Source organism: Buteo buteo, chromosome 7 (assembly GCF_964188355.1).
Source record: "Buteo buteo chromosome 7, bButBut1.hap1.1, whole genome shotgun sequence".
In the NCBI taxonomy this organism is placed as follows: Eukaryota; Metazoa; Chordata; class Aves; order Accipitriformes; family Accipitridae; genus Buteo; species Buteo buteo.
Genome location: NC_134177.1, coordinates 85,892 through 104,306, shown reverse-complemented (window position 1 = coordinate 104,306; position 18,415 = coordinate 85,892). Strand labels below are relative to the sequence as shown.

The window sequence follows — 18,415 nt, the reverse complement described above, 5'->3', positions numbered from 1 at the left end:
TGACTAGTGATGATATATGATCCACTCATCTTTTCATGAAGGAGAAAAGCAAATCGTGGACTTTAGACTTAATAACTCTATCCTCTCTCTGGAAGAAATCTCCCTTGTGGCCTCGCTGGTGGACCTGGGTCAATGGAAAAGATGATACCTGGCAATCGCCAAGTCTTAGAACTAAACTAAGATGGGTATTAAAATCTGTATTTTGACCCCAGTTAACACCTCTTCCAAATGAGATGACTCTTGACATCTTTCATTCAATCAAGGAAGTGCCTGCTGCTTAACTTCCCATGGGTGTTGAGGAGTTTTGTTCTGGATTTCGGTCCCCCAGCTGCAGGCCGGGGCTGGAGGAGCCGCAGGTGCGGGCAGTGAGGCTGATGGCGACGGCCCCTCCCTGGAAAGGGGGGGCTGCCGGGGGAGGGGCCGGGGCGGGGCCGGTGGGAGCCCAGGCAGGAGCGGAGTGGAGCGGAGCGGTGGCCGGGCTGCGGCTGCCCCTCGGGAGAAGGTGAGCGGGGCCGGGCGCCCCTCGGACCGCGAACGTCGGAGGCGGGGGTGTCCCGGGGGAGGTGGGGGCCGCCTGTGCCGAGGCCGGGGGCGGGGGGGGAGCTGGGGGTTCACAGGGGGGCTGGGAGCACGTGCGCGCGGGGGGGGGGGCGGCTCACAGGGCGGCTGGGAGCACGTGCGCGTGGGGGGGGGGGGTGCTCACCGGGCCCCGTGGCGGGGCTGCGCAGTCGCCCGGCGGGTCCCGGGGAAAGCCCCGAGGAGGACGGCGGGGTCCGTGTCGCACGCATGGAGCGGCGGCGGCGGGCGCTGCCCGAAGCTGGAGCCGGGGGGGGGGGGGCCGCGCCGTGCCGGGGCGGCGGCGGCGGGCGCTGCCCGAAGCTGGAGCCGGGCGGGGGGGGGCCGCCCGGACCGGCGTTGGGGGCTCGGCGGGGACTGCGGCTGCGCCGGCGTGGGGGTGGGCGGAAACGGAAGCGGTGTCCCCTCGGGGTCAGGCAGCAGGGCAGGCTGCCTCCCGGGGCATGCCGGGAGCTGTAGTTTTCGCGGACTCGGCGGCCGGGCAGCAGCGCGGCTCTCGGGCGCGGCGTAGTCCTCGCTGCCGCCGCGGCCCCCGGAGTCCGACCAGGTCAGACTCGGGAGCGTTGCCGGTTTCGCGTGGTTTTCCGCGGGCTTGCCGCTGCGCCCGCTCCGCGACCAGCCGTGCGGACGCGCCTCCCGGGCGCATGCGCCGTCCTGCGCGTGGGGCAGCCCGGCGTTCGCGCGCCGGCTCCGGCCCCTCCGGCGCATGCGCGGTGTCCGGGAGCAGCGTGGCGGCAGCGGGCGAGCGCCGAGACCGCGGGTGAGGCGAGCGATCCCCCCCGGCGGGGGGCCGGGGCGGTGGCGGGGGGGTGCCTCCTGCCCGCCGGCCGCCCGGGGCTGGCGGGACGGGAAGCTGCGAAGCGGCCGCTGCGGCAGGCTCCCGGTCCGCCGGAGGCGAGCCGGGCCAGGGCAGCGCCGGGCAGTTCCCCGAGAGCCGATAGAAGGGAAGAGGGGACGGAGGCGGGCACCCCCCAGGCGCTGCCAGCGGGCGCCTCCCCAAGTTGCCGGAGCTCCCCCGGCGCCTTCCCCCGGCCCCGCTCGGCCCGTGTGGCTGCCCCCAGCTCCAGCCCCTCCCCTGAAGCCTGTGCTGTAGCCGCAGGCAGCCCCCGAGCCCTGTCGTGAGGGCAGCAAGCTGGCCCTCCGATGTTCTCGAGTCTCCCTGAACGTGGGTGCCGTTAGCAGCGGCGCGGGGAACGAGCGGCGTCTGCGGAAGCCCCTGCGGAAGGAGGGGCTCCGGCCAGGGTCGAGCTACGCTAATAACGGTCACTGCTGCCTCTTTCCCTCTCCCAGAGGCCACGCTGTGAGTGCGGTTGTCCGCTCGTCCCCGGGGATGCCGTTGACTGCGGCAGCCTCAGGCTCGCGTGGGCTGTCTCTGCCTGGCCTCCCTCTCCTCGCGGCGCGGGAGCACAGAGGGACAGGCGGAGCGCTTGCTGGCTGTGGACGGGAGCTGCTGAAGCTGGAGAGGCCACAGAAAGGTCGAGAAGAAGAAACGGAAGACCGGCCGGCAGCTGCCTCCTGCTGCAGGCAAGAGAGAGCCTGCCTCTCTGGATGTGGGAGGATCCCTCCTCGTAGTCCGCAGCAGGTCAGACCGCTAGGGTTTGTATGCATGACCAGCAGCGCGGTACGGCCACGTAGTGAGCGAGCGAGGCTACGTGTCTAGGGGGCCTCATCTCGTAAGAGCTGCGAGGCGCTCGCGTGTTCCGTTATGTGGAGGACAGCCAAGCGACTGGAGTTACAGGAGAGAAGGAGAAGGAAGATTCTGAGCTGGCAAGGTCTCCTGGCAGCTCCAAGAGCGAGAGCTGTGGTGAGTCCTGGGCCCTCGGGGCCCTGTTGCTCCTCTTGTGCGTCCCGGACCCTCCCTCCCCCTCTCCTGGCCCCCTAGCTTTCTCGTGCTGCTGTGACGTTTGGGGTTTTTTTTGTTTTGTTTTGTTTTTTATTTTTATTTTGCTTCCCTGTACCTCTCCTCGTCTGTCTATTCTCTTGTCCTGTTCCCTCTTCCTCTCCCCCTTTCTCTCTCTCTTTCATTCGACTGCCCCCCTTTCTTTTTCTCTCTGCGTTCTTGTCCTGCTCCCTCTCCCCCCCGCCCCCAGCCCCCCCGTCTTTGTCCTGCAGTCAGTCGCTGTTTTTTCCTTTTCCATCTCCTTGTTCTGATCTGCATCTGCCTCTTCCCCCGCCTCCCAATTTCTCTACCCTGTTCCCTGGCGTTCTTCTCCTCTCTGCGCCTGTATGTGCTGCTCTGTGTCCCTGCCTTCCTATCTCTCTTCTTCCTACTTTCTGTTTCTCTCTCTATCCCTTTGTCTTGCTCGCTGTTGCTGTTTATTTTTGTCATTCTGGATCTCACTGTCCCCGTCCTCCTTCCTGTTCATCTCTTACTCTCTGTGACCCTTTGTGCTGCTTCCTGCCCCTTTTTTATTTACCCTCCCTCTCTCTGCAGGGCTCCTGATACCTCTCTTTCTAAATTCCCCAACCCCCTGTGCTTCTCACGGTCTCTGTCTCTGTCAGTGTCTCTCTCTCTCTCTCGTTGTCATCGTTCTTGTCTGTCGCTCTGTCTTGCTTCCTGTCCCGTCGTTTCTCGCTGTATCCCTTTGTCCCGCTCCCTGCTCGTATTCGTATTCCTCTCTGTCCTGAGGACCGTCCCAGTTTTTGATCTCCGTCCTGCCGCTGTCCTCATTTTTCCTTCTCTGCCATGTTCCCTGTCACTCTTTCTGTCACTTTTCCTCTGTCCCTGCTGCTTAGTTCTCCATCTCTGTCCAGACCCCTGTCCCTTCCCCCCCCCGCCCCGCCTTGCTGTCCCTCTGCCTTGCTTTCTTGCGCTACCTTTTCTGTCTGTCTTTCTCTGCCCGGTTCCCTCTCCCGCCCTTTCTGACTGTGTCCCCCCGTCCAGCTAGCTGTCGCTGCTTTCTTTTTTCTGTTCCTCAGTATTTTTTCTTTTTTCCATATCTCTCTCCCACTGCTCATCGCAGTTGGTTTTTTTCCCCTCCAATGCTGGCCTGCTCTTTGTCCCTTTAGTCTGTCTCCTCTCTGTCCTTCTGTCATGCTCTCTGTGTCTATTTAATCCCTTCATCTCTGTCCTGCAGCCCGTCGCTAATTTTTGTTCCTCTTCCGTCCCTTTGTCCTGCTCCCCGTCCTTGTCTCTCTTTCCCTTGGTTCTGCCTCCCGTCCTTTTTTCCTTTCTTGCTCCATCTCTCTGTCCTGCTCCCTATCCCTCCCGCGCTCTCTCTGTTTCTGTGTCCTTCTCCTTGCCTTTCCCCACGTTGTCTGTCTTGTTGTTCCCTCTTTGGTTTTCTTGTTTTCCAGGTGGCTGGGCCCGGCTACCCGTGGGGGTGCTTCGGCTGGGAGGTTTGGGGTGGGGGGCCTGGCCGTGCCGGTGATGGCGGGGAAATAAAGCCTGAAATGGCAGTCGAGAAGCGACACCCTGCCTGTGCTGGGGCTGCCCTGCAGAGGCGTGGGGCCGGGCCCTCTGCAGGTCCCGAGCACTCCCCGAAACTGCGCGTGGGGCCCCGGGGGTGCAGGGCTGTGGGGTGGCTACGCTTGGCGTTGCCCATGGGCACTGCAGGGTCAGAAGTGGAGAACAAGTTTTCTGTTCCTGGGGCTTGACAACAGGCTCGCGTGGCTGATTTGGGGGCTCGGAAACAGACCGAGCTGGGCGGCTTTGGGCCCAGAAACAGAAGTCCGGCCCTGCGTGTTTGGGCCTTGAGAACAGGCTCAGCAGCCGGGTTTTTTTGGCACCCAAATGGGCCCCGAGTCAGCTGGTGTGGGGGCCAAAAGCGGGAGCCGGCTTGGCTGGTTTTGCAGGTGGGTGGGAGGGTGTTGGGGGCTGCGGGGGGAAGCGGGGGGCGGGCAGGGTGCGTGGTCCCTCCCCGTAGATGGGGGTCTGGTTGTGTCGGACGCCGAAGTTCGGGAGGCCGGCACGCAGCAGGCCGAGCTCAACATCTGCGATGGTCTGTGGGGGGGAAAGGCGCTTTTCAGACCCCACGTGCCCTCTTTGAGTCCAGCTCTTCTTTCTGCGTTGCTCAGAATAGTTATTAAGTAATTAATTGCCCAAACTTAACGCATATTTACTTGGCGTGTAACTCCGATGTTTAATCCTAATGCTCCAGTTCTGACAGCAGTTGATATGCAACCTTATGGAAAGCCCAGACCGTTGCACGTAGCTGGAGCTTGTAAGGAGAAGCAGCTGAAATCAGGCGGAGCTTCAGTGCGGAGCTGGGGCTTCAAGGAGCCAGAACTGTAGCAAGCGGGAGCTGGAACGAGGCGGGGTGTCCGCTGTCTGGAGCGTGCATTAGCCAGAGGCAAAAGTACCTGCGGCTGTAACGAGCAGGGGGCGCGATTAGCTGGAGCGTCCGTCGGCCGGACTGCGCTCCCAGCACGGCGGAAGAGCGGCCGGGCGCAGGCAGGGCTGTCCGCAGCAAGCAGCTCCGAGCAGCAGGGAGGTGAGTTGTCCTTCTGCCAGCGGGGAGCCCGGCCTCTTCCCTCGGGCATGCAATCCACACCACGCTCCTCCTCTCTCTGCGTGGAGTGTCTCTCCCGGTCCGTTCCCGCGGGCAGAAGCGAGGTGGGGGTCCCCCGGCTCACCTGGGGCAGCCCCCCCTCCCCGCGAGGGGGCACGGGCGAGGTGTCGTCGTCCCCTCGGTACCGGGCAAAGGGGAGAGAAACCGGCTGGCGGGAGCTCCTGGGGTGCAGAGCCCTTCCGGCAGAATCCTCCCCTGTCTTTTCACCGTTGGCTGGGTGTGACAAGCAGGTTCATTTCTTTGTCTCCTCTTCTCCCAGCGTCACCTTCCGCGTCACACGAAGAAAATCCTGCGTGGTTAATTCCGCTTGCTGCTCAGGTAATCGCACGTATCGGGCTGGGGGAGCGGAGAGAAACACTTGCGAGTTCGAGGGCACTACAGATGCTCCACGTTAAACCCACAGAGAAGGCAAATTTGCTGCTAGTGCCGTAAAGCTGATGGAAAAATTGCTGTTAACAGATCGTGCCCTGTTCCTGAACTGGTCTCTTGATGTGTTTTTGTTTCAGGTGAAAGAATGAAATTTCTTGTCTGGTAAATTCAGAGCTGCCTGTTAGCTTCTTTAGGGGGTCGAGTGTTTCTCTTCTCTCTGTTCATACTGATTTTATGGGCAAGCTGGAAATAGCCTTTTACTTTTTTATGTATAACTGAATTCTTAGGAATATGTGGTGTCCCTGTAGTTCATTTTTGAGCACCTAGATGCCAGTAGAAATGTAATGAGTGAAACATGATGGGAACTGGTACTTGATTTTTATTTGGGTTTTTTGTTTTTTTTTTTTCCCTTCCCCATTAAGAGTGTTGATGGCATGTTGTCCCGTGGCACAATCCCCATTCCATTCAGTGGAGTCTTCAGTCTAGGACTTTTAAGTGAAAAAGTTTGTCCTTCCAAAAAGGGACTAGTCATTCGTAGGACCGAGGCATAGACTTGCAAGGAGAGTCGCTTAAGTACGTGATCGGAATGAAAGCCAACTTTCAGTTGATGTTGCTGCTGTTGGTCTTTGCTTTCATTGATTTCTCCACCATTCCCTCGTGGTTGGGAGCTCTGAATCGTAATGTTTTTCAGTCTCTAACACATTTCCACCCCCACCCCTCAAAAAAAGGAGAGGCAGTGTCTAAAAGTTAATTAGTTTCCTCACAAATGCGTGAGTAAATAAAATGTGAGTTATGATGATTAAAACCATAGAAATGACACCAGTCTTGCAGATCTGGGCTATTTCTGAACAGGCATTCATCACACGCAAAAGTCGCCAGGGTACGGATCACCTGCGCTTCATGCTCTGACAAGACAAAATGCTGAGGCAGGGATGAGCTCTGAAAGAAGAAGGGGGAACAAAAAAAAAAAAAAAAAAAAAAAAAGAAGGATACAGGGTCACGGTTTTGTTTTGTTGTTGTTTGTTCTTCGAGAGTGCAATATTGACTGGTGCCAGCCTGCAGAGCTCTTCTGCTGCCTGACCTCTCCTTCTCTTTCATGGCTGTAATTGTCGTTTGGATAATTGTAGAAGAGCAAGTAAGTTATTTGCCTCTGTGAATGTGCTGGTAATACCAGGAAGGCAAATGCTTGAACCGGTAGTGAATAACTGGGCTACGAGTAGAATTTCTGAAGGAAGAACAGCAGCAGCAACAGGAAGCAAATAGCAAGTGACCAAAAACTTGCGTGTGTCAAACGCATCAAAGCTTTCTTGCCGAATGTTGTTTGGCAATATGTTCCAAATGGCTTTTTTTGGTAAATGTAAATTTTCAGGAAGTTCAGGGCTGTGTGTGGCAAAACGTGTCCCTCTGCGTACGCGTCCTGCTACGGAAATAGCGTGGGTCAGTGGCAAGTCCAGCGGCAGGGCTGCTGTTCCCTGCTCTCGACGTTGCCGTAGTAGTGTTGCAGTATTTAGACCTTAACGGACGGGCTGAGGAATGGAAGGAGAATGCCCGTTTTCTGTAAGGGCTCAGAATGCCGACCCTTTTCTCTGCCTGCCGCTCCCCTGTGCGTGAGATGAAGCTGTTTTATTTTTCTCCCTTGTTCCTGGTCTAAATATTTCTGGAGCTGTTCCTGCTGTGGGTTTGCAATTGGTGTTACTGCGTTTTTGTAGCGTTCTGGCGATGGGTTGTTTCTACTGTGGCGAAGCGTCGAGATACGGTTTTCGGTTTAAAGCGTCAGAAACTACGTTCACCGGAACCGGTAACTTGCGGCGTAGGGGAAACCGATCTGGCGCGTGCAGCTGTGCTCGCAGGGGTGCTCGGTGGCTCCTCATCAAAACGGCAGGGTGCGTGCGTGGACATCCGTAGGGTTGCGCTCTGGGTCCGAGAGCGTTAACGTATTTTTGCTGTTGGAAGATGGAATGGAGCGTGTGCCTGTTAAATCTCAGGGCGGTCAAAAGCTAGGAGGGACCCTGAGCGGGTTTGGTGGCACAACTGTGGTTTTAAAAGATCTTGCCCGTTTGGAGCAATGGCCTGGAAATAATGATTCCTTTTTTGCAACGAGGCAGTTCACAAGGACGGATGTGTTGCTGTGCTCTTTAGCAAAAATACTCAACTTGGGACGTATAGGGTGATGAAGCCTCGGCTGTACTAAGGCTTGAGAAAATGTAGGTAGGTCTCTATGTCTGTCACCTGCGTGTATCTAGGAAAGTGAGTTCTAGTGAAAGTAAAGTTGCCAGTGAGTCAAAAAAGAAAGGAAAAAAAAAAAGGCACGGTTGTCTGAAAAATGCAAAAGCTCTAGTGGCCTGTGTCAACAACTGTACCGAAGATGACGCAAAAATAGTTTTTCCTCCACTGAGTCGTACTGTCTTCACAAACCTTCACAAAAAAAAAAAGGCAGCTTTGGATTCCTACCCAGCTTTGTGCTAATGTTTTTTTTTCTTCTCTCAGCTGGATGTCAGCTGGCACCGTTTTGCCATGGTTGCCATGGCAAGATTCCGTAGCGGCCTGCATTTGAAGAATATTTTTTATTTGAAGAATAAAATAAAGAGGATCCAGCCAGCAGCTCTATACAGGAGATAACCTGCCTCTCCAGGTGAGGATGGATCCTTCTTAGTGTAGTCCTCAGCACATCCGATCACCAGTGTGCACGGCAGGGTCTGTATGCGTAACCAAAACCACAGTGCAGTCATGTAGTGTGTGTGTGCATGTGAGGCTGTGTTTCTAGGAAGCCTCATATTGTAAGAGCTGTAAGGCACCAATCTATTCTCTTAGGTGGATGACAGTCAAGTGACTGCAGCTACAGAGGAGGAAGGGAGAGGGAGAGAGACACAGACAGGTGTGAACTGTCAGATTCTCTCGGCAGCTCCAAGAGCAGGAGGTACAGTGAGTCCTGAACCCCTGGGGCTGTGTCACCCCTCTTCTGCATCCCAGTCCCTCCCTGCCCCCACCTTCTCTTTCTCTCACTGCTTTATTTTTTTTGTTTTTTCTTCCTGTTCCTCTCCCTTTCTTGTTCTCTAAGTTCCCCTCTTTCTCTGTTGTTCTGCCTCTCTGTTTTCTTTTTCTCTCTGCACTTCTGACCTGTCCCATTGATATAGAGAACAAACTGCTAATTGCTTTATGATTGTTTCTCTGTAACCTTACATACCAAAGACTGGTGTTCGTCAAGGATTAAGCCTGTCAGAGACTGGTATTTGGGAGTGATGAGCAAGAAGGAACCATGAACAATCACAAAACTTAATTAAATGTTTGATGTATTTACGATCTTGTTAAGAAGGCACAAGTAGAGACCTTGCTTGAATAGATAGGGCCAGAAAAGATAAGAACTCCTGCCTTTGTTCTCATCCTTGTAGATAATTTAGCTTAAACTAACCATATGATTTTACACCACTGAGAACTTAGATAATAAGAGCACTAACGAGCACTGATGTATCAAAATATGTAAAAGACCATACTGCGCAGTGTGGGATAATTAGAAGAATAGATACATAGCGAACGAGAGACACAATGGGGCTGTTCAATCTGAGCCAGAGGCACCCCCAAGCAGCAGGCCTCATGGATGCATCGAAGGCTAACTGTTGCTACAAAGTTTGATGAAACAGGCACAAAAAGCTAAGCAAGATGGGCCTACGTGACCGAAAGCAAAATCACTTGAGGAGGGTCAAATAGCGGACAACTGAGGAAGACTATGGAAGACCACCGGAGGACTCCTGAAGACCACCAGAGACCTTCAATGTGCCTGCGTAAAAGACATTTGCATATGCTATTAGTTTCCCGGAAAACTAATGAATATGTATAACATTTCTTGGAAATCTAATGAATATGTATGTAGAACATGTACTTAACCTGCACAATTAGGCCCGACGGCGCGCACGACTTTGGTGGGACTAGCCCCCGTGCTGCCCAGTGCTGAATAAACATACCTACTTTACAATATCACCAATTGTGGAGTCTGTTTTCCGCATGTCACCATCCCTCTTTTTTTATCCTCTGTCTCTGCCCTGCAGCCCATCACTACTTTGTCTTTCTCCATTTATCCGTCTGTCTTCTTATGCCAATCTTGTTAATTCCTCCCTGTCTGCCCTTTAGCCCTTCACAATCCCCGCTGCTCTCACCTGTCTGATGCTGTGTCTCTATTTTTCAATTCCTTTCTCTGCCCTGTATTCTGGATACACTTTTACTTTCTTAGATTCTCTTGTTCCAGGTCCCTGTCCCTATGTTTTAACTTCTTCCCTCACTGTCCCATAGCCCATTGTTGTCTTTATTATTCTCTCTCTGTCTGGTTCCCTGTCCCTATTCTTTATTTTCCCTCTCTCTCCCCTTTAGATCATCAGTGTTTTTGGTATTTCTCAGTCTCTGTCATCTACCTCACTGTCCCCTTTTTTAATTCTTCCTTCTGCCCTGTGGCTCATCACTAATATTTGTTTTTCTCCATTTCTCTGTCTGGTATCCTCTCCCTTTTTATTAGTTCCTCCTCTCTGTCCTGTAGCCCATTGCTACCCCCCTCCCCCCGCCCCATCTCTCTCTGTCTCCCTTCTACTTTTCAATCCCCCTTCTCTGCCCTGTAGCTGATCACTGTTGTAGTGAGTTTGTGTGACAAGCTGGGGCAGGGGAGTGGGCAGGGGCTGCAGGGGTGGGTTCTGTGAGAAGACACCAGGACTTGTCCCCATGTTGGGCACAGCCAGTTCCAGCTCCAAGATGGAGGTGCTACTGGTCAAAGCTGAGCCAACCAGCAACGCTGGTGGCACCTCTGTGATATTTAAGAAGGGCTAAAACAATGCTGTGCAGAAGCTGTCAGTCCTGCAGACACCACAGTCAGTGAAGAAGGAAAAGGAGGAGGTGATCCAGGTCCTAAAGCAGATTCCCCTGCAGCCTGCAGTGAAGACTATGGTGACACAGGCTGTCCCCCTGCAGCCCACGGAGGTCCATGGCAGAGCAGATATGCACCCTGAAGCCGATGGGGAACCCCTCGCCAGAGCCGTCGGATGCACCCAAAGGAGGCTGTGACGCTGTGGAGAGGAGCCCACACTGGAGCAGGTTTTCTGGCAGGACGTGTGGCCCCATGGGAGTGACACCACACTGGAACAGAAGAACACGAAGAAGGAAGGAGCAGCAGAGACAACTTGTGATGAATGACTGCAACCCCCCGCTCCCTCTCCCCCTGTGCTGCTTGGTAGGAGGAGGTAGAGAAGTCAGGAGTGAAAATGAGCCCAGGAAGAAAAGAGAGGGGTGGGGGGAAGGTGTTTTTCAGATTTGTTCATATTTCTTGTTATAAGCGGCGACAAAAAATTGTACGCCAGCCCATGGGTAATCCAATCAAAGTTTATTGAAGCAAACGGCAAACAGGCAAAACAGCGCTGGGCAGCGGGGGAGTCTCCGCTCTACCAATGGCGCGCACCCCCCCCCCCCTTCAGAGTCCCCTTTTTAGTTTTTTTTTTGTTGCCAGGTTAGAGTCCAGAGTCCGGGCCCACGTGGGCTTGTTTAGTATCTTCTGTGATTGCACGCCTTGTTGCTGGGGGAGTAGTGGGATGAAGGCTGTGGTAGTCTTCTGTGTTTCTTGTCATCTGGAGCATGCGTACTTTAAAATATCTCCTTATTAGGCATTGACAGCTAATACATCTTGTTCACTTAGCAAGACATTGCAGTTACAAAGTTTCCAACCGCACCTGCTTGCAAAGGCTAACACTGCCTTGCAAAAACGAACACATTGTGCAAGGCTTACAGAACTGGTTTGATTAACAAACACATAAATTTATCACATTTCTCATTATTGTACTCTGATTTTGACTGACAATAAATTAATTTCCCCAAGTTGAGTCTGTTTTGCCTGTGACAGTAATTGGTGAGTGATCTCTTTGTCCTTATCTTGACCCACAAGCTTTTTTGTTGTATTTTCTACCCTCCTGTCTTGTTGAGGAGGAGGAATGATAGAGTGGCTTGGTGGACACTCGTCAGCCAGGCAAGGTCAACCCACCACAGTTTCCTTCTATCAGGCTCCCTGTCCCTGTTTTTTAAATCTTGCCTATGTTTCTTGTATGTCATCACTTTTGAAACTTCCTGCCTCTCCATCCCTATTTAAATTCTTGCATGTTTCTTAAACCCAGTTGCTTTTAAAATTTTCTTGCTACTTTTCCCTCTCTTTGTCTCCCTGACCTTAGTTTAATTTCTCGCCTGTGTTTCTTGTACCCTGTTGCTTTTCAAATTTCGTTCTTAACGTCTCCCTCTACGCAGCTCCATGTACCTACTTTTTGATTCTTGTACCCTGTTGCTTTCAAAATTTTCTATGTTTCCTTCTATCCATCTCCCTGTCTCTAGTTCTTAACTCTTCCCTCTCTGTCCTGTACCCTGTCACTTCTTACCTTTTCTGTCTGCCTCTCCGTCTGCCTCTCCCTCTGTCTGCTTGTTAGCTCTTGCCTATGTTTCTTGTATGCTGTTGCTTTTTGAAATGTTTCTCTCTACCTGGCTCCCTGTTTCTGTTTTCTAGTTCTTGCTGTTTCTTCTCCTGTATCACTTGAGAATGTTTCCCTGTCCCTTGTCCTGTGTTTATCTTCTTGTCCTGCCAGTCTCTTCCCCTTCTCTCCCCTGCTTCCTATTATTTATTCCTCCATCTCCATCCCTGCTGTTCTGCTCAGTCTCTCTGCTCTTCTCTCTCTACACTGTTTTCCTGCTTCTTGTCCCTCTCTTGTTCCCAGCATCCAATTTCCTGGCTCCCTGTCTTGCACGCCTGTGTCCCTCTGTCCTTCCTCCTGCTTTTCTCTTCCCTTTTATCCCCCCATCCTGCTGCCTTTGGGCACTGAGCCTTGTAGCCAACTCACTGCCAGGATTTCTTATATGCATTAATGAATAAATTTTTCCTGCCTCCTCTGTCTCCCTGGATGTGGCTAGGTGCAGGGGCAGGGATGATGTGCTGTGGGGCTTTGGCAATGGCCCCTGTTCCTGATGGGCTCCAGCTGGGGCTGGGATGGCCCCAGGTTTGGCCAGTGAGGCTGAGGATGGGGCTGGCCCTGCTGTGTGAAGGGGCTCCAGCTGTAAAGGGGGCTGCCTGGGCAGGGGAACTGGCTGAGGAGGGAGTGCAGGGGGGTCTGGCTGGCTGGTAGGTGCCTGCAGCAAGGAATGGCCAGTCCCTGTGGCAAGGAAGGATCCCTCTGAGCTGTCCCTGGCCTTTGTTGGCTACATGCGTGAGCCACTGTGTATCAAAGCAAGCCTTGTGGATGAGGAGCACTGAGGTGTCCACTGCGTGCTGCCGAGTACGTGAGGGTCAGGCAGCCGGCACTGGGGAGGAGGAAGGGGCAGAGGCAGAGAGAGAAGCATTGGGGTGGTGAAGGTCTCCTGCCAGCACCAGGAGCTGTGGTGAGTCGCAAGTCCTCTCCTCTACATCCTGGCCCACCTCTGCCTCCCTTCCTCTGTCTCCCTCTCTGCCTGCCCACCTATGTGTATGGCTCCTCAAAACTTGTTATTCTTCTGTCAACTCTGCCCAGTACTCTGTTGCCTTTTAAATTTTTCATATGCCTCTCTCTAACCAGCTTCTTCTCCCTGTTTTTCATTTTTTTCTGCACTGCCTTGTACCCCATTACTTTTAAAATTTAATTTCTATGTCTTCCCCTCTCTGTCTCCCTGACCCTATATTTTAATTCCTCCCTCTCTGTCCTGTACCCAGTTGCTTGAGTCTGGCTGGGCATCGGTCAGTTGGTGGTGAGCAATTGTTTTCATTTGCTGTTTGGTTTTTTTTTCCTCTTACAACTTTTTAAAAAAATGTCTTTTTAATTATTAAACTTTTTATATCAACCCATGAGTTTCTCACATTTACCCTCCCGATTCTTCCCCTATCCCACTGTGGGGGAGTAAGTGAGCAGCTGTATGGTACTTAGTTGCCAGCCAGGGTTAAACCATGATGGTACATCTACTTTTATGAAGCTGCCTATTGCTATTTTTTAATTATTTCCTGTCTGTTGTGTACCCTGTTGCTTTGAAAATTTGCTTTCTAGGTCTACTTTTATCCAGTTCACTGTCTTTATTTTTTATTTTTTTTCCTCTCTGTCCTCTGCCCCTGTGTCACTTTTAAATTTCCTTCATATTTCTCAGTTTTAGTTCACTGTGGCTATTTTAATTTTATTTTTGTTGTCCTGTACCCAATCACTTCTTAAATTTTCCCTCTATGTCTACTTGTATCGAGGTGTGTATCACTGTTTTTTAATTCTTTCCTCACTATTGTGTACCCCGTTGCTTTTTACTTTTTCTTTCTATGTCTACTTTAACCTATTCACTGTCTTTAAGTTGTTCCTGTCTGTCATGTAGCCCATCACCTTTTAAATTTTCTTCCTATGTCTGTTTGTTTAGTTAGCTGTCCCCATGTTTTAATCCTTTTGTCTCTGTCACATACCCTGTTGTGCTGGTTTTGGGTGGGATTGAGTTATTTTTCTTCCCAGTAGCTAGTATGGGGCCACGTTTTGGATTTGTGCTGAAAACAGCGTTGATAACACAGGGAAGTTTTTGTTATTGCTGAGCAGTGCTTGCACAGAGTCGAGGGCTGCTCTGCTTCTCACCCTGCCCCACCAGCGAGCAGACTGGGGCTGAACAAGGAGCTGGGAGGGGACACAGCTGGGACAGCTGACCCCAACTGACCCAAGGGCTGTTCCAGACCATATGATGTCATGCTCAGCATATCAAGCTGGGGGAAGGAGAAGGAAGGGGGGACATTCAGAGCGATGGCATTTGTCTTCCCACGTAACCGTTACACAGGATGGAGCCCTCCTTTCCTGGAGATGGCCGAACACCTGCCTGCTGATGGGAAGCAGGGAATGAATTCCTTGTCTTGCTTTGTTTGTGTGCACGGCTTCTGCTTTACCTATTAAACTGTCTTTATCTCAACCTGTGAGTTTTACTTTTTTTTCTGATTTTTCTCCCCCATCCCGCTGCAGGGGGGCAGCGAGCAAGCAGCTGGGTGGTGCTTAGTTGCCAGCTGGGGTTAAACCATGACACCTGTCACTTTTTTCAAATTTGCTTTCTATGCCTACTTTAACCTATTCACTGTCTTTGTTTTTTTAATTTTAGCCTCTGTCCTGTACCATCTCACTTTTTCCTGTCTTGCACTCCATCACTTTTAAATTTCCTTTCTATTTCTTGATGTAGTTTGCTGTCACTATTGTTTAATACTTTCTTGTCTGTCCTGTAGCCTGTTGCTTTTTAGATTTTGTTTCTACATCTTCATTTCTTTAGTTTGCTGTCCCTATTTTTCATTATTTTCCATTTTTCCTTATTCTGTCACTTTTTAAAATTTTCTATCTCTGATAACCAGTTCTGTCCCTATTTTTTAATTCTTTCCTGTCCTGTATCCCATCACGTTTTAAATTTTCCTTCTATGTCTGCTTTTATGATGCTGCATATTGCTGGTTTTTAATTCTTTCCTGTCTGTCCTTTACCACATCACTTTTAAAATTTACTTTCTATGTATCTCTTTTTCAGCCTATCAATATTTTTTTTTTCCTTTGTCTTACTCTCCATTGCTTTTAAAATTTCCTTTCTATGTCTGTTTTAGTTCGCTGTCCCTATTTTTTCCTTTATTTCCTTAATGCTGTGCTTTTAAAATAGTCTTTCTATGTCTTCTTTTATCCAGTAACTGTTTCTAATTTTTAATTCTTTCCTGTCATGAACTGCATTACTTCTAAAATTTTCTGTCTACTTTTATGTAGTTCCCTGTCCCTATTTTTCAACTTTTTATCTCATAATCCTTTTCCTTTTCAAATCTTTTTTTCTAGGTGTACTTTTATCTTGTTTTCTGTCCCTATTTTTAATTTTTTCCTGTTTACTGTATCTTGTCGCTTTTAAAATTTCTGGTTTATGTCTACTTTTATCAAGATGTCACTCCCTTTTTTTACTTTTTCCTGTCTGTCCTGTACCCCATCTCTTTTAAATTTTCTTTCCTCATCTATTTTTAGCCAGTTTGCTGTCTTTATTTTTTAATCCATTCTAGTATGTCCCGTACCCAGTTGCTTGTAAAATTTTCTTTCTATGTCTTTGTCTGTCGTGTCTCAGTTTCTCGGGATGACAACTCAGGTTTGCCGATTCCCAGGTCAGGATTAAAGTGATATGACACCAGGGATCCTTTAACTCACAAAATTCAACTTTATTCGCTCACGACAAAAATTGGCATGAAACTACGTCAGTAAACTGTGTAACCTGTGCTAACCCTGCATCACCAAACATGTACTACAGGCCTTGCTTATTTTTGGATCAGTTCAGGGAAGAGAGTATGGAGACCCCTTCTGTCGAGTCACGAGGTTCAGAGCAGACCACTTTGCTTTATAGACTCCTTCTCACAGAGGAGCCTAGGGGCAGCTGGATCCACTCCTAGTCCCAGACTTGGTCAATGGTTTATGTCTACAGGGATAAGATGTAGGGATTACAGAAAAGGAAAAAGAAATAGAGAAACTAGGCAGAGAGAGAGAAGAGAAAGATTTCACCAGTCCTGGGTCCAGCATTGGTTCAGTCAGCTGAGGGGTCCAGTCCCAGTGGGCTTCCACACCTGGGGCTTCAGGTTGTGTCCTTTTATACTCCTTGCCCCTCATTCGGGCAGGCACTCAAACTTATTAGGCTAATGAGGTGTCATGAGCAGTTTGTGAGCCTTTGGGACTTGGGAGTCGTTTGGGGGGTAACTTCCCCTTCCCTGCAAACATGATCTTTTGTCACTGTATGGTGAGCTGTCCTGCTGAGCATATCAGAACAGCCTGGTGAATTGCCCTGCTGGCATATCAGAACAGCTTGATCAGAACAGGGAGCTGTGCACCCTCTGGCATGCCCTCCCCCTCCTGTTGCTGATGGGTGCTGATCTGCTTCTTTTCACCTGTGGTGCCTTGCTATGCAGAGTTTGTTGTTAAGCAGAACTTGCCCCACCACAATGTTTGAGACATTAACTCTTTCAGCCTCTCACACTGCCTGTTTAGGGGTTTTTGCTATTTTAAAATGTTTTCCTCTCTTAATGCCTTCACTTTTGAATTTTGTTTCTTTGTTCACTTTTATGTATTTTTCTGTCTCTATTGTTTCCTTTTTTCCTATCTGTTCTCTACGTTATGACTCTTAAAATTTTCTATGTCTACTTTTATCAAGATGTCTAACCCTATTTTTTTATTTCTTGTGTCCTGTTGCTTTTATTTTATCTACTTTTATCCACTTCACTGTCTTTATATTTTATTCTAGTCTGTGCTGTGTAATTTAAAAATGCTGTCACTTTTAAAATTTTGTTTATTTAGCTTGATGTTCCTGTTTTTTATTTTTTCCTTTATTTTCTTAATCTTTTTGCTTTTTTTTTTTCCTACATCTGCTTTTATCTACCTCCTGTCCCTACTTCTTAATTCTTGTCTGTTGATGTCCTGGTTTTGGCTGGGATAGAGTTAATTTTCTTTCTAGTAGCTGGTATAGTGTTATGTTTTGGATTTAGTATGAGAAAAATGTTGATAACACACTGGTGTTTTCAGTTGTTGCTCAGTAGTACTTAAAGCAAGTCAAGTATTTTTCAGCTTCTCATGCCCAGCCAGCAAGAAGGCTGGAGAGGCACAAGAAGTTGGGAGGGGACACAGCCAGGACAGCTGACCTAAACTGGCCAAAGGGATATTCCATACCTTATGATGTCATGCACAGTATATAAACTGGGGGGAGTTGGCTGGGGATGGGGAGCCAGGTGCAGGGATCACTGCTTGGGAACTAACGAGCAGCTGCTTAGTTGCTGGCTGGGGTTAAACCACAACACCTGGGTAGGTTGTCAATTTTAGAATTTTCTTTATGTCTCCATTTATTTAGTTTGTTGTCCCTATTTTTAATTTTTTTTCCTCCTTTAATGCCTTCCTTCTTGAATTTCTTTTCTATGTCTACTTTTATCTAGTTTTCTGTCCCTATTTTTTAATTTTTCTCCTGTGCCTTGTACCCTTTTGTTTTTTTAAAATTTTCTTTCTATGTCTACTTCTATTTTTGGGGGGGCTCTTTTCTTGGTTCATCCTCAGGCTTTAGAGGATCTCCTCGGCATGCTTTTATCTCTGGGGTGTAATTTGCACCCCTCTTGGTTTGTCAGAACATCGCCTCTTCCTCAGAGCAGTCTTTTTGTCCTCTCTTCCATCTCGCTTGCCTCCAGTGGGTCAGTCTCCCTCATGATACCTGTACCATGTTCAAATCTCCTCCCGAGTATCTTTGTGCCCTCGAGCCTTCTTCTGTGTCTCTGTCTACCTCAGTACCCCACTATTTCTGTCACAATGCTTCCTGCCAGCATCCTTCTGTTCCATCACTATCCTGGAGTTCTGTAGCAGACTTTGTTTCTTTCTTATTCAGAGACAACTCTTCCTGAGGCTTTCATTGTGCCCCAGAGCACTCTTACCTTATTCACTGCTATCTTGGATGTCTCCATTCAGTCGCTCATCCCCTGAGGACATCTGTACATTGCTGGGACACCTTGAGTTTTGCATTGTGTACCAGAGCTGCCTTCTATCTTTCACTCTCAGCACCCTTCTCCCATCATCATGCCTCCTGAGGCCATCCTTGTGCCCCACACAGAGCCTCTTTTGGCTCTGTTGTGCACTTTGCACCCTTCTCCCTCCCTGAGAACCTTTCCTGATGCCATCTTTCATCTCCAGAATGCTCATGTTGTCCTCTATGCTAGCTAGGATACCTCTGTTCAGTCCCTAGTCCCCTGAGGACATCTGTAGTCTGTTCAAATCCCTTCTGGACTCCATCATGGCCTCAAGCCTTCTTTTGCCTGTCCCTCTCAAAAGCCCTTTGCTACTGTCACAATGTCTCCCGAGGTCTTAAATTTTCCCTGCAGCACACTTTTAGCTCTGTAAGGCCCCTTTGGACTCATTTTGTTGCAATGACACCTCTCTGATACTGAAAAGCCAGTCGAAGAAACTCTCCAAGACTTGTTTTGGAGTTTTAGAAAGCAG

The 18,415-nt window shown here is 50.1% G+C and overlaps 1 long non-coding RNA gene across 1 annotated transcript; it reads left to right on the top strand.

The window, feature by feature from the left end:
- Window positions 1-1,739: 1,739 nt before the first annotated feature.
- On the top strand, window positions 1,740-9,040 carry LOC142032502 (uncharacterized). Its single transcript, XR_012650852.1, has 5 exons — window positions 1,740-2,380; window positions 4,677-5,009; window positions 5,347-5,405; window positions 7,944-8,088; window positions 8,268-9,040. It is a non-coding gene; the product is annotated as an uncharacterized LOC142032502 (long non-coding RNA).
- Window positions 9,041-18,415: the final 9,375 nt, after the last annotated feature.